The sequence below is a fragment of the Zalophus californianus genome, chromosome 6, assembly GCF_009762305.2.
Source record: "Zalophus californianus isolate mZalCal1 chromosome 6, mZalCal1.pri.v2, whole genome shotgun sequence".
In the NCBI taxonomy this organism is placed as follows: Eukaryota; Metazoa; Chordata; class Mammalia; order Carnivora; family Otariidae; genus Zalophus; species Zalophus californianus.
In genome coordinates, this window is record NC_045600.1 from 84,059,297 (window position 1) to 84,070,642 (window position 11,346).

Below are 11,346 nucleotides of genomic sequence, written 5' to 3' on the forward strand. Positions count from 1 at the left end.
ATGGATAAAGAAGAGGTGGTACATATATACAATGGAATATTATGTAGCGATCAAAAGGAATGAAATCTTGCCATTTGCCACGATGTGGATGGAACTGGAGGGTATTATGCTGAGCGAAATAAGTCAATCAGAGAAAGTCATGTATCATATGACCTCACTGATATGAGGAATTTGAGAAACAAGACAGAGGATCATAAGGGAAGGGAGGGAAAAATGAAACAAGACTAAACCAGAGAGGGAGACAAACCATAAGAGACTCTTAATCTCAGGAAACAAACTGAGGGTTGCTGGAGTGGTGGGGGGTGGGAGGGATGGGGTGGCTGGGTGATAGACATTGGGGAGGGTATGTGCTATGGTGAGCGCTGTGAGTTGTGCAAGACTGTTGAATCACAGATCTGTACCCCTGAAACAAATAATACATTATATGTTAATAAAAAAAAGAAAATGTTTATGAAAAAAGCCTAAAATTGATAATAGGAGTGGGAAATGGGAATCAGAGTGGGGGAGGGGAGGCTGTATATTCCTGTTCTGTTATTGCTGGGAACAGGAATGTGTTTTTTAAATTTAAAACTTATGTAAATTTGAAACTTAAAATAAGAAAGGGAAAAAAGTACTTTCCAGAGCAAGTTCAATGAAACCAATTTAATTTCTTGACCGATTTTCAATAGAATAACACTTTTCCACTTATTTTCATTGGTATCAAGTCTTTTCCATGGATCATGAAATTTTACCTGTTATAATGGAGGGGAGGACAAGGTATTCCTCTACTTGTCTTAGGACCTTGGCTGGAGCTCTGTAACAAAAGACAAATTAACAAGAGGAAAACACAAATTTTAATAGGTTAAAAAAAAAAAAAACATGTACAAGGGAACCCTCACAAGAAAAATGAAGATCCAAAGAAGCAGCTAGAGCCAAACACTTAGATATACCAAGCTGGACAAAGGATAGTAGTAACTTGTGAAAATGTGGCAAGACAAAGGGGCTTACGCTAGGGCAATGAATCGTGGAAAAGTAACTAGGAAGATAAAGAGTTCATTTAACCAGGTCTGCTGGACAGATTCCTCTCTGCCTCAACACCTCATCTTTGCTGATAAGAATGTTTCTTTCCTCCTGGTAGAGGGAAGGCAGCTTCCGCGTGGGAGTTTTACCTCCGGCTTTCAGGAAGAGAAAGGAAGATCAGGCATCCTCTTGCACCTGTTGTTTTTTTTTTTTAAATGCCTTTTACTCAAAATGATCAACGTACCAGAGCAGCCTATTTGGGGTGTCAAATCTGGTTTCCTTCAATGGCTTCACCTTTGTGAATTTTCTTTTCTGACTACTATTTCTTAACAAGCCTACTTTTTGGTAGGTCATTATTTTTATCCCCAAGATGTGATTCTTTAGAAATTCACCATGTAAAAGTTTAGCTGTTGGTTTTATTGGCTTTGGTTCTTCCTAAAAGTCATGCTCACTGGAAACTGGATACATGACTGATAATTTGTTTTTCTTTTTCATTGCAGAAAGCACTGGTAAAGAAAAAGCATTTCCATGGTATGGTTAAAATGGTAGGATGCTTTGTTAGATTAAAATAATAGTTTAGAATGTGGGAAGTCCTACGCATGAAAAAGAAAAAGACATCCTCAGTTTTCTGGGGCAAGTTCTTTAAGGAAAGAAGTTTTCCAATAAGAAACCCCCTCATGAGACACAGAGGGAGAAAACCACATAGAGAAAGGGGTTGTCAAAGAGTCAGGCAATATCAAGCCAATCCATAGTAAGTGTTAAAATTAGACCCACTGGTGTTTAAATTAGAATTTTGGGAACTGACTCATGGCACATTTAATTAATTAATTGTGTAGGCAACATTGTATGTCCAGGGTTGGGGAGCAGTGGACTTACTTCATAAGCATTGCATCTAACTGTGGGCCTTCGATTTTAGGGAAATGAAAAAAATTCACAAATAGAAACAAAATACACCTGATAATGTATGTTATTTATTTATTTAAAGATTTTTTTTTAAAAATTTATTTGACAGAGCGAGAGAGAGCAGGGGGAGGGCAGAGGGAGAGGGAGAAGCAGGCCTCCCGCTGAGCAGGGAGCCTGATGCGGGGCTCGATCCCAGGACCCTGGGATCATGACCTGAGCTGAAGGCAGACGCTTAACCGACTGAGCCACCCAGACGCACCTAATGTATGTTATTTAAGTGAACAATGGTCATCTTATATTGTCTGGAGGACTGTCTTTTCTCCAACATCTATATCCAGCAAGAAGGGAGGATTTGACAGAGTAGTTGGGAAGAGTTATTGGGAAAAATAATACTGTTTCCTGTTTATCCCGGAAGGAGTTGGCTCTGTTTGTAAAGGGCTTACAGGAGATCCTGGCAACTGGTAGCTACCACTGTCCTCAGCTGTGGGCTCCTGAGGGCATTCTGGTTTCAGGCAACAAAAACCCCCTTCATTTAGCTCAGAAAAGGCTTAATCAGAAAGGAGCTGATTCATCTTCAACCATGGATACAGGAAGGTAATAATCAATTAGTCTATCTCCTTCCAGGTCCGTGGAAAAAGTATTGAGTGACATGAGGAAAGTCACAAAAGGCTTGCTGCTTCTCTAGTAGTCCTTGGTGCCAAATTGGATGGAGCGAGCCTGTAGGAAGCTGGCCTGGGCTTTGGGAAGCGAAGGGGTTCCCACAACTCCAGAGCATTCTACTGGCAAGCTACCCAACCTTTCTGAACCTTGGTTGCTTCATTTGTAAAACAGGGATAATAATGATGGCGTCGGCCTAGGAGAAGCGTAAGGATGAACGCCTGGCACAGAGTAGGCTGCCATCGATGTCAGCCCCTTCTCTGCCCAGAAAGTGTAGCTTCAGTAACCCAGGTTAATACCAGAACTGATTCATAGAACTATTACAGTTCTGTTGAGACTCCTAAAATGCTCTCAATATAACAATGATTTTTTTTTAACAACTAAAGAATGATGTATTGTCTTTTTTTCTATCCCATGAAGGGGAGGGTGGCCATTTTCCTAACTTTCCTTCAAGAACCAGCTTTAAGCATCACTCCCTGGCCCCAGCCCCTTCTGCACACCCTGAGGAGTTTTTCATGGAAGAGCAGGAAATGGGGCAGGGTTTGCTTGAGTTACAATTTCCCTCCTTCCAGAGGCCAGAATGCCGACAGAGGGAAAGGAAGGTAGCTCAGGGCCGGCGTGTGCCTGAAGCTATGGTCTAGAAAACCCTTTGGACCCTGGCACCCTGGCACCCAGGCCCTGTGGCAAGTGGCTGTGGGCTGGTGCATACGGCAGGAGCTGAGGAACGCAGAGTGGGTCTGAGCCAGGAAACTGGCGGGCCAGCCAAAACCACCTGTCCCGGGAGGGAGAGGGAGCAGAGGGGCACATCAGGCATATCAGGCAGCAGCTGCCAGTGGGGTCCATGGCCAGCTGACCCAGACCACCCAGCAGTGAGCAAGGAGGACAACCCCAGAGTAAAGGGAGCATCTATACTTCACCATCGGCCCAAGACCAAGCATAGGGAAGCAGGCCCGTGCTGGGATTGCCCGTGCTACCACAGTGACACCATGTGGCTCTGAGAGCAAAAATAGCTGAGAATCTTGGTGGAAGGGAGGTTGTCCATTTTCTTCTCAAGATTTTAATGGCCAAGACCTGCCATCTTTGGACCAGCAAGCATCCCTGGAGGTTTTGTGCTGATCACTGGTGGGAGAAATCCAGGGAGGAAAGACTTTATTTATTTATTTATTTATTTATTTATTTTTAAGTAGGCTCCATGCTGGGGCTTGAACTCACACCCTGAGATCACAAGTCAGACTCTTAACCCACTAAGTCACGCATGTGCCCCAGGAAAGCCGTATTTCGAAGCTGGACTAGGTGGAGGCTTGAAGTCAACTACATTGATAATTAAAAAGAATATAATCTCAGTTTGAACCCCCAGCTAGGGGAATGATTATATGCTATTACCTTGGGCACTAATCATCACCCCCTTGTGTAGATAAAGATCATGTCAAACACCAACATCAAGTTGCGGAGACTTCCTGACATCCAGAAGAGCTCTCATCCCCTTCCCAGAGGAGACGGACTCGTGATGCTCGTACTTTCTCCAGAAGAGAGTGCTCCCCCTCTTCCTCCGCTTCTCTCTGCCCTTGACCTCATTCTCACCCAATGTGGACAGTCCCCTTCCACCTGTGGGGTGTCTAGTCATTGGCAGCCAAACTTAGCAAGCCCCACATCAAGCGAGAAGTTTTTTCACCAGGTACCCTTGTCTTAGAGAAGGGCTCTCATCAGCTTGCTTGAGGTCGGTCTCGGCCCCTGGGCTGATCCCTAGGGTCAAAAAGATGGCACAGTGTGATAGGCCAGCCCTGGTTACACCCTCTCCCCTGAGGCCACTGGGCAGGGCTTGTTGACAAGAGTGATGGGAACAATTATTATGCGAGCACAAATTGAACAGTAGTATAATCCACTATACAGACGCCAATATCCCCAGCATTTTAAAATAAATTCTCAAGTGAAGCTTTATGTACGTCGAAAAAAGTGCCTGAATCGTAAGTGTGCAGTTCAATGAATTTTCACTGTTGAGCACACCTACGGACTCAGCACCCTGATGATCAAGAAACAGAACTTTACCAGTATCCTAGAAACCCTCCTTATGCACTACTCTCCTGAACCCCGAAGGTAAACAGTAAGCTGATTTCTAATATCATAATTCATTTCTTCTATTTTGGAACTTTATATAAATGCAGTCATTCAGTATTCTTTTATGCCTGGCTTCTTACGCTCAACCTTGTAGTGATGAAATCCATCCATATTGTTGTGTGTAGACGCACAGTGTTCATTTTTACAGCTGCGTAGTATTCAGTTGCATGACTACACCAAGATTCATTTATCCATCTTATGGTTGATGGACATCCTAGCCATAAAGAGAGAGATTCCTAGTCCTATTGGATCGAGATAGTAGTTCAACGAGAGGCTTTATGTAGGTCTCTGAATTATGTACTTCCTTGAATATATATACATGCGCTGGTTAGTAATTAATATTTAATTTAAGGTTGCTACCTGGATTTTAAGGCATATTTTGTGGAATGGTTTACAGTAATGGGTATGCGCTATGCAACTGCAATCCACCGTGCCATGCCTAGTTTTTGGTCATTTGGCCACAAAGCTCCCTGGTGGCAGCTGCCTAAACTGCAACCATGCCTCTTAGAAGTTATTGCCGGCTTTTCAAACCAACCATTGTATCAAGTGTCACAACCCAGGATGTAACTTTTACTTGAACCAGTGATCATTTATGTAAATAAAACTGCTCCGTCTTAATCTCACAATCAGGATACAGGTCCATCTCTAAAGTAATGACAACATATTAAAAATAACAACTCTCTTTTATTAAGTACCTGTGTACCGATGTTATAGCAAATTTTTCACACACGGGGTTCTATGTAATCCTTACAGCAAGGCTGTGAAGTGATTATTGTTGTCTGCTTTTAGAGATGAGAAAACAGACTAACAAGTTCAACAATCATCTCAGGGTACACAGACCGGGATTTGGACTCCAGCTTTCCCATGGTCCTGGTCTCTAACGCCTTCTACGACAGGAGGCGCCTCACTGTTCAAGCTTGCACTCCAGGTTCATTCCCTCTACACCGGACCCCTGCCCAGGATGGCTGGAGAAGAGCTTGTGCTCCCTTCTGTGGCTCTCTGCTGGAAGGCAAATGCTTCTATATCTCCCTCTGCCCATGATGAAGAGACATGCACTCCTGCTTTCCCTTGTCCCTTTACACAAGGGGGACACATTTTTCTCATTAGTAGAAGCTCGAGACATTGGGAAGCCTGGGTGGCTCAGTCGGTTAAATGTCTGCCTTCGGCTTGGGTCATGATCCTGGGGTCCTGGAATCGAGCCTCTCATAAGGCTCCCTGTTCAGCTGGGAGCCTGCTTCTCCCTCTCCCTCTGCTGCTCGCCCTGCTTGTGCTCTCTCTCTTTCTGACAAATAAATAAATACATAAAATCTTAAAAAAAGAAAAGAAGAAGAAGCTCGAGACATTGCCCAGGTCATGTTGTACTAGTGGATGGGTTAATACACTGAAGGTCAAGAGTCATGTGGTGTTTTCTCCATCTCCTTACATCTGCGCAATGTAGGGCCACCTGTTCTCTGTCCTTGCTTACTGCTTGTGACCAGGTGTTAGGACGACACCCTTTCCTGGTGTGCCTGGACTTGCTGTGTTCTTGCACTGAAGTTCCCGAGTCCCAGGAACTCCCTCAGTCCCAAGCAAGCTGACTTCCCCTCTCGGTCCTGGGTTGTTAGGACCCACGTCGTACCGTGGATTCAGCAGCTCTAGAGCCTGTGGGTGGATGAGACATTCTTTAGGCCTACTGGCTTGTGACATGCCTGCCGATCCAGCCACTACCAGAACTCTGCACTGGAAATGAGAATCATCAGGGGCTTGTCCTCCGTCCAGAGATGGGCTTTGGTGGCACGTGGGTTCTGCAGGTGGCCTGGGTTCGGAGCCTGGCTCTACCTCTCTCGCTGGCTCTGCGGCCTTGGGCAAGTGATTTCACGGACGCCAGTCACACAGCCTCACTCTCAGCACAGCACCTACCTCATTGGGCCAGCACGAGAATTAAATAAGAAAATGCAAAGAGTTCAGCTCATGGGCCACTCTCAATAAATGGCAGCCATCGCTGGTCGCCTCTGTTGTACACAGAGCTGCCGCATCAGGTGTGGAGACAGCATCCTGCTAACTGCAGGCTGTGATGGTGTCCCAGGTAGCGAGCCTAGCTCTTTTATTTATTTTTACTATGGGGTGTTTCATAATACCAAAGAATAGATATCCTACACATTCACATATAGGTCATAAAAAGTAATAAAACACATATACCCAAGTACTCACCTCCCCTACCGCCCCGGCTCGAGACACAGAATATTGCCGATGCTTGTGGAGCTCATGTGTGCCCCTCTAATCATAACTTCCCTGTAAGGGTAACAACTAATCTAAACTTGGGTTTATCATTTTCCTGACTTCTGTTATATGTTTACTACATATGTATATATCCCTAAAGAAGATACTGTTAAGTTTTGGGTATTTGGGTACTAATCCAAATGCAACCATACTTTCTTGTTTCACTCTATGTTGTGTTTTTGGGATTCATCCCTATCAATGTGCAAACCCATAGTTATTTTTCCTTGCTGTGTAGTTATTCTACTGTCCGAGAACACTGATTTATTTATCCATTCCCCTATGGATGGACATTTGGATTTAGCTTTTCGGGAACATAAATAGTGCTGCCACAGTCTCATGTATGTCTCCTGGGACACGCATGCATGAGTGACTCTAGGCTATAAACCCAATCCTAAAATTCTTCCTTGATTGCCCAGAGGCAAAGGCCTACTTTTTCTTCCACCTCAGGGTTCTGAGCCCAACATTCTTCTCTCCATTAAACTCTCTTTTCTTATATATTAGTTAGGATTCATGATTGTGGGCCATGAAAATCCCCACTCAGGTGAGATTAGGCCAAAAAATGGGAGGAAGGGGGAGGAACGTATTAGAATGAATGAACAGTCAGGAGGGGGACTGATTTAAACTTGGACCTGACACTGTTGACAAAGCACAGCGCCTCTCTCCAGCTCTGGGCCTGGCCTCTGTTTTCCCTCTAGCCTCAGACAGGCTCTTCCCTCCTCATGGCCAGATGGTGGCACTCACTTCAGCCTCACGTCTGCCTAGGTCCAAGTCCAGTGGGAGAAAGTGCCCACCTCTGTAGTCCTAAAAAAGTCTCTTGGTGTCTCTCTGGCTGCTCACCTATTTGTGTCTAAGCCAGTCTCTGTAGCCAGGAAAATGCAGCGGTGCTGCTCTGAAGGCCAGGCCCAGTGACAAGCCCACCCCGGAGTGGGGTGGCAGGTCAGAGCCCTAAGCTCCTGGGCTGAGAATGGAGGAGAAGGCCATTCCTCACAGGGAAATGGGTACCATTCCTAAAAGGATAATGACCGCAAGATGAACAGTGTGTGTCCTGAGCTTGTCGTGTGACCTTGGACGAGTTGCATCACACCCTCAGGTGTTACTTTCTTTATCTGGGGGTGAGAGTGATGAGCTAAGGTCTGAGATCTGGTCAGGCCTCTGGACTCTGACTGTGTGGGCTCTGGCCGCCTGGTCATTCTCCTCCTTGCTATTCTTGTGGTTTTCAAAAACACAGCTGGTGGGGCGCCTGGCTGGCTGAGGTGGTAGAGCAGGCAACTCTTGATCTCAGGGCCACGAGTTCAAGCCCCATGTTGGGTGTGGAGCCTACTTAAAAAAAACAAAACAAAACAAAACAAAAAACAAATAAAACCACAGCTGAGCCTGACCTCTTTAAAACTTTGCATGTCGGCATTTGTTTTCCTGTCTTCCAGAGCATTTCCCTAGTTTAAGGCTCAAAAATGCCAGACTGTGGTTCTGAGCACATCCCTCTGGCGGACAACATGATTTCAGAGGTAGCTTGCCACAGGACAATTTCTCAAATCAAGCCCGCCTCAAAGGCCAGAAGTCTTTCTAAAGCACCTCATCATGCTCTCCACTGCCGTTCTTTTAGGCTACAAATTTCTTCAGCATCTTCTGTGGATCTTTAACCTCCTTACGTCCCTGACTGATCTGTCATAGAGTTTGGTCATTTTCTTTCTCTAGATTGTCCCTCAGACCCTCTCTGTGGTTCTCCTTGCTTGCTCACATTGATGAAGTCAGCTGCCATGTTGTGACCTGCCCTGTGAACAGGCCCAGTGACAGGAAACCGGGGGTGGCCTTGAGCCAAGAGCCCATGGGGACCTGAGTCCTGCAAGCAGCCACCTGTGTCAGCTTGGGGGCAGACTCTTCCCCAGCTGAGCCTTGAGCTGATTGCCAGTGATGGCCCGGCCAACACCTTGCCAGCAGAGGACCAGCTACATCATGCCTGGATTCCCAGCCCACAGAAAGATAATGAGCTCCAGGAAATGGTTACGAGGAAATGGAGATAGCAGGCATCCTGATCTTGTTCCTGAACTGTAAGGAAATGAGTCTAAGATTTCACCATTCCGGATGACAGGGCATTTTTTCTTCTTCTAATAGATACTGTATTAGTCAGGGTTATTCAGAGAAACAGAACCAACAGGAGATACATATATAGATAGATAAATATGACAGAGAGAGAAGGAGAAAGAGGGAGAGAAGGGGGGAGCGGGAGAGAAGGGCAGACCGGGAGAGAGCTAGTGACTGACTTACTGTGAGGAATTGCCCATATAATTGTGGAGGCTTTGCGAGTCCAAAATCTGCAGGGAAGGCTGCCAGGATGGAGACTCAGGGAAGAGTTTCAAGGCGTCCAAATACAGTCTGCTGGCAGAAGTCCCTCTTGCTGGGGGAGGTCAATCGTTGTCCTGTTAAGGCCTTCAACTGATTAGATGAGGCCCTTCCACAGTGTGGAGAATAACCTGTTTTACTCGAACTCCACCGATTTAAATGTTAATCTCATGCAAAAACAACCCTCACAGAAACATCTACAATACTGTTTGACCAAATATCCGGACATTGTGACCCAGCCAAGTCGACAGAATTAACCATTGGAGATACCCTATAGCAGGTTAAGTAAACGCCCTTCCATTCCTAGTTTATTAAGAACTTTTCATAAATCTTGAGTTTGTATTGAATTTTGTCAAGAAATTACTTTTATATTATTATTCTCATTTGGTCTATACGTTGTTAAATAAGATATGACAGGAACATGAAGTATCTCTCAGTTCACTGTTTGCTGTTCCCACGGCCACCACCTGTGCAGGGCAGAGAGCAAATTGCCAGCAGGGGCCCAGGGGAAGTGATGAGGCAGCTTATAGGACCTTCCTGTCCCTGAGGCAAGCTTCGGGCCTGGCCCAGGAGGGGCCCACAGGCTGCAGCAAAAGCTTGCACAATCTCCATGGAGCCTGTGGGTAGGCCTGACAGCTGCCTGAGTTGCAGTCCTCACTCGGATCAGGAGGGGCTGATGAGACCTCAGGTAGTCAGGGAATCTGGGGTAAGAGCTCGTCAGGGGGTGGGGGGCAGGGGGAGACAAACACACTTATATACCCACATGCACACTCATGCACCAGGTGTGGCCTTGAGCCGCAGCCCAGCCCACTCTGGGGCCCGCATGGAACTCCTCAGCCCTCTCTCTGGCTTTAGGGAAAGTTCCTGAAATGGAACAAGTCTTTTTTTTTTTTTTTCCTTACTTGTGCCCCTCTCACTCCTCAGAACGTCGGTGCCCTGAATCAGCCAAACTGCAAAGTTGAGGGCATTGTCCCCCACACTGCCAAGTCTGCCCAGGACTTCTGACCCCACCTGCCAGGGAGCTCACCAAACTGCCGCGTGAGGGAACAGCCGCTATACAATAGGGCCCTGGCTTCAGACACCAGCCACACGTTCAGGCTTCCCGGGACGACCCTTACTTCAGACTAACTGGCTGCCAATTCCGGGGTCCCCAGGACCTCAGGTTGGATAATCGGCTAGAATGACTCACAGAACTCAGGAAAGCTCTGTACTTGGGATTACCGTTTATTTTATAGGGAAAGGATACAGATTGAAACCAGCCAGAGGAAGAGATGCACAAGGCAGAGTCCAGGAGGGTCCTAAACGTGGAGCTCCCAGTCATTCCCTCCCCCAGAGTCATGGGCGGTGTTCCCCTATCCAGCCACAGTGTGCGACAACCCACAGCATATCACCAACCAGGGAAATTCCCTGGGGCCTTTGGGGTCCAGAGTTTTTACTGGGGCTTGATCACATCCTGCCCACGGGGCTGACCTTTGGTCTCCAATCTCTCTGGGATGTCGGGCTCCTGGCTTTAGTTCCGGGTTCTCTGGAGGTGGGAACGGACACCGACCATTCCAGAGTTCCCGTCACAAATCACACTGTGAGGCTGCCCAGCGGCCAGAGCCCCAGGCAAACAAAGACACTCCCAGCAGGCAGGCCATTCAAGGGGTGAAGAGATCACCTCTCAGTAGCCCAGAGTGAAGGCCAGACCTCTTTTTAGGTTAGGTTAAGTCTTCATTGTACAATAGGGCATGCTATAAAGTAAGTACCCAAAGATGCAGTGTGGTGTAGCAGTTAGAAACCTGGCTAGGTTTTTTTTTTTTTAATTTTTATTTTCTTAGATTTTAGTTATTCATTTGAGAAAGACAGAGACAGAGAGGATGAGCAGGGGGAGGGGCAGAGGGAAGGGGGCAGAGGGGAAGCAGACTCCCCACTGAGCTGGGAGCCCAACCCCAGGACCCCACATGACCCCAGAACCCCACAAGACCCCAGGACCCCACATGATCCCAGGACCCCACGCAGGGCTTGATCCCAGGAACCCGAGACCATGACCTGAGCCAAAGTCAGACGCTTAAGTGACTGAGCCACCCACAT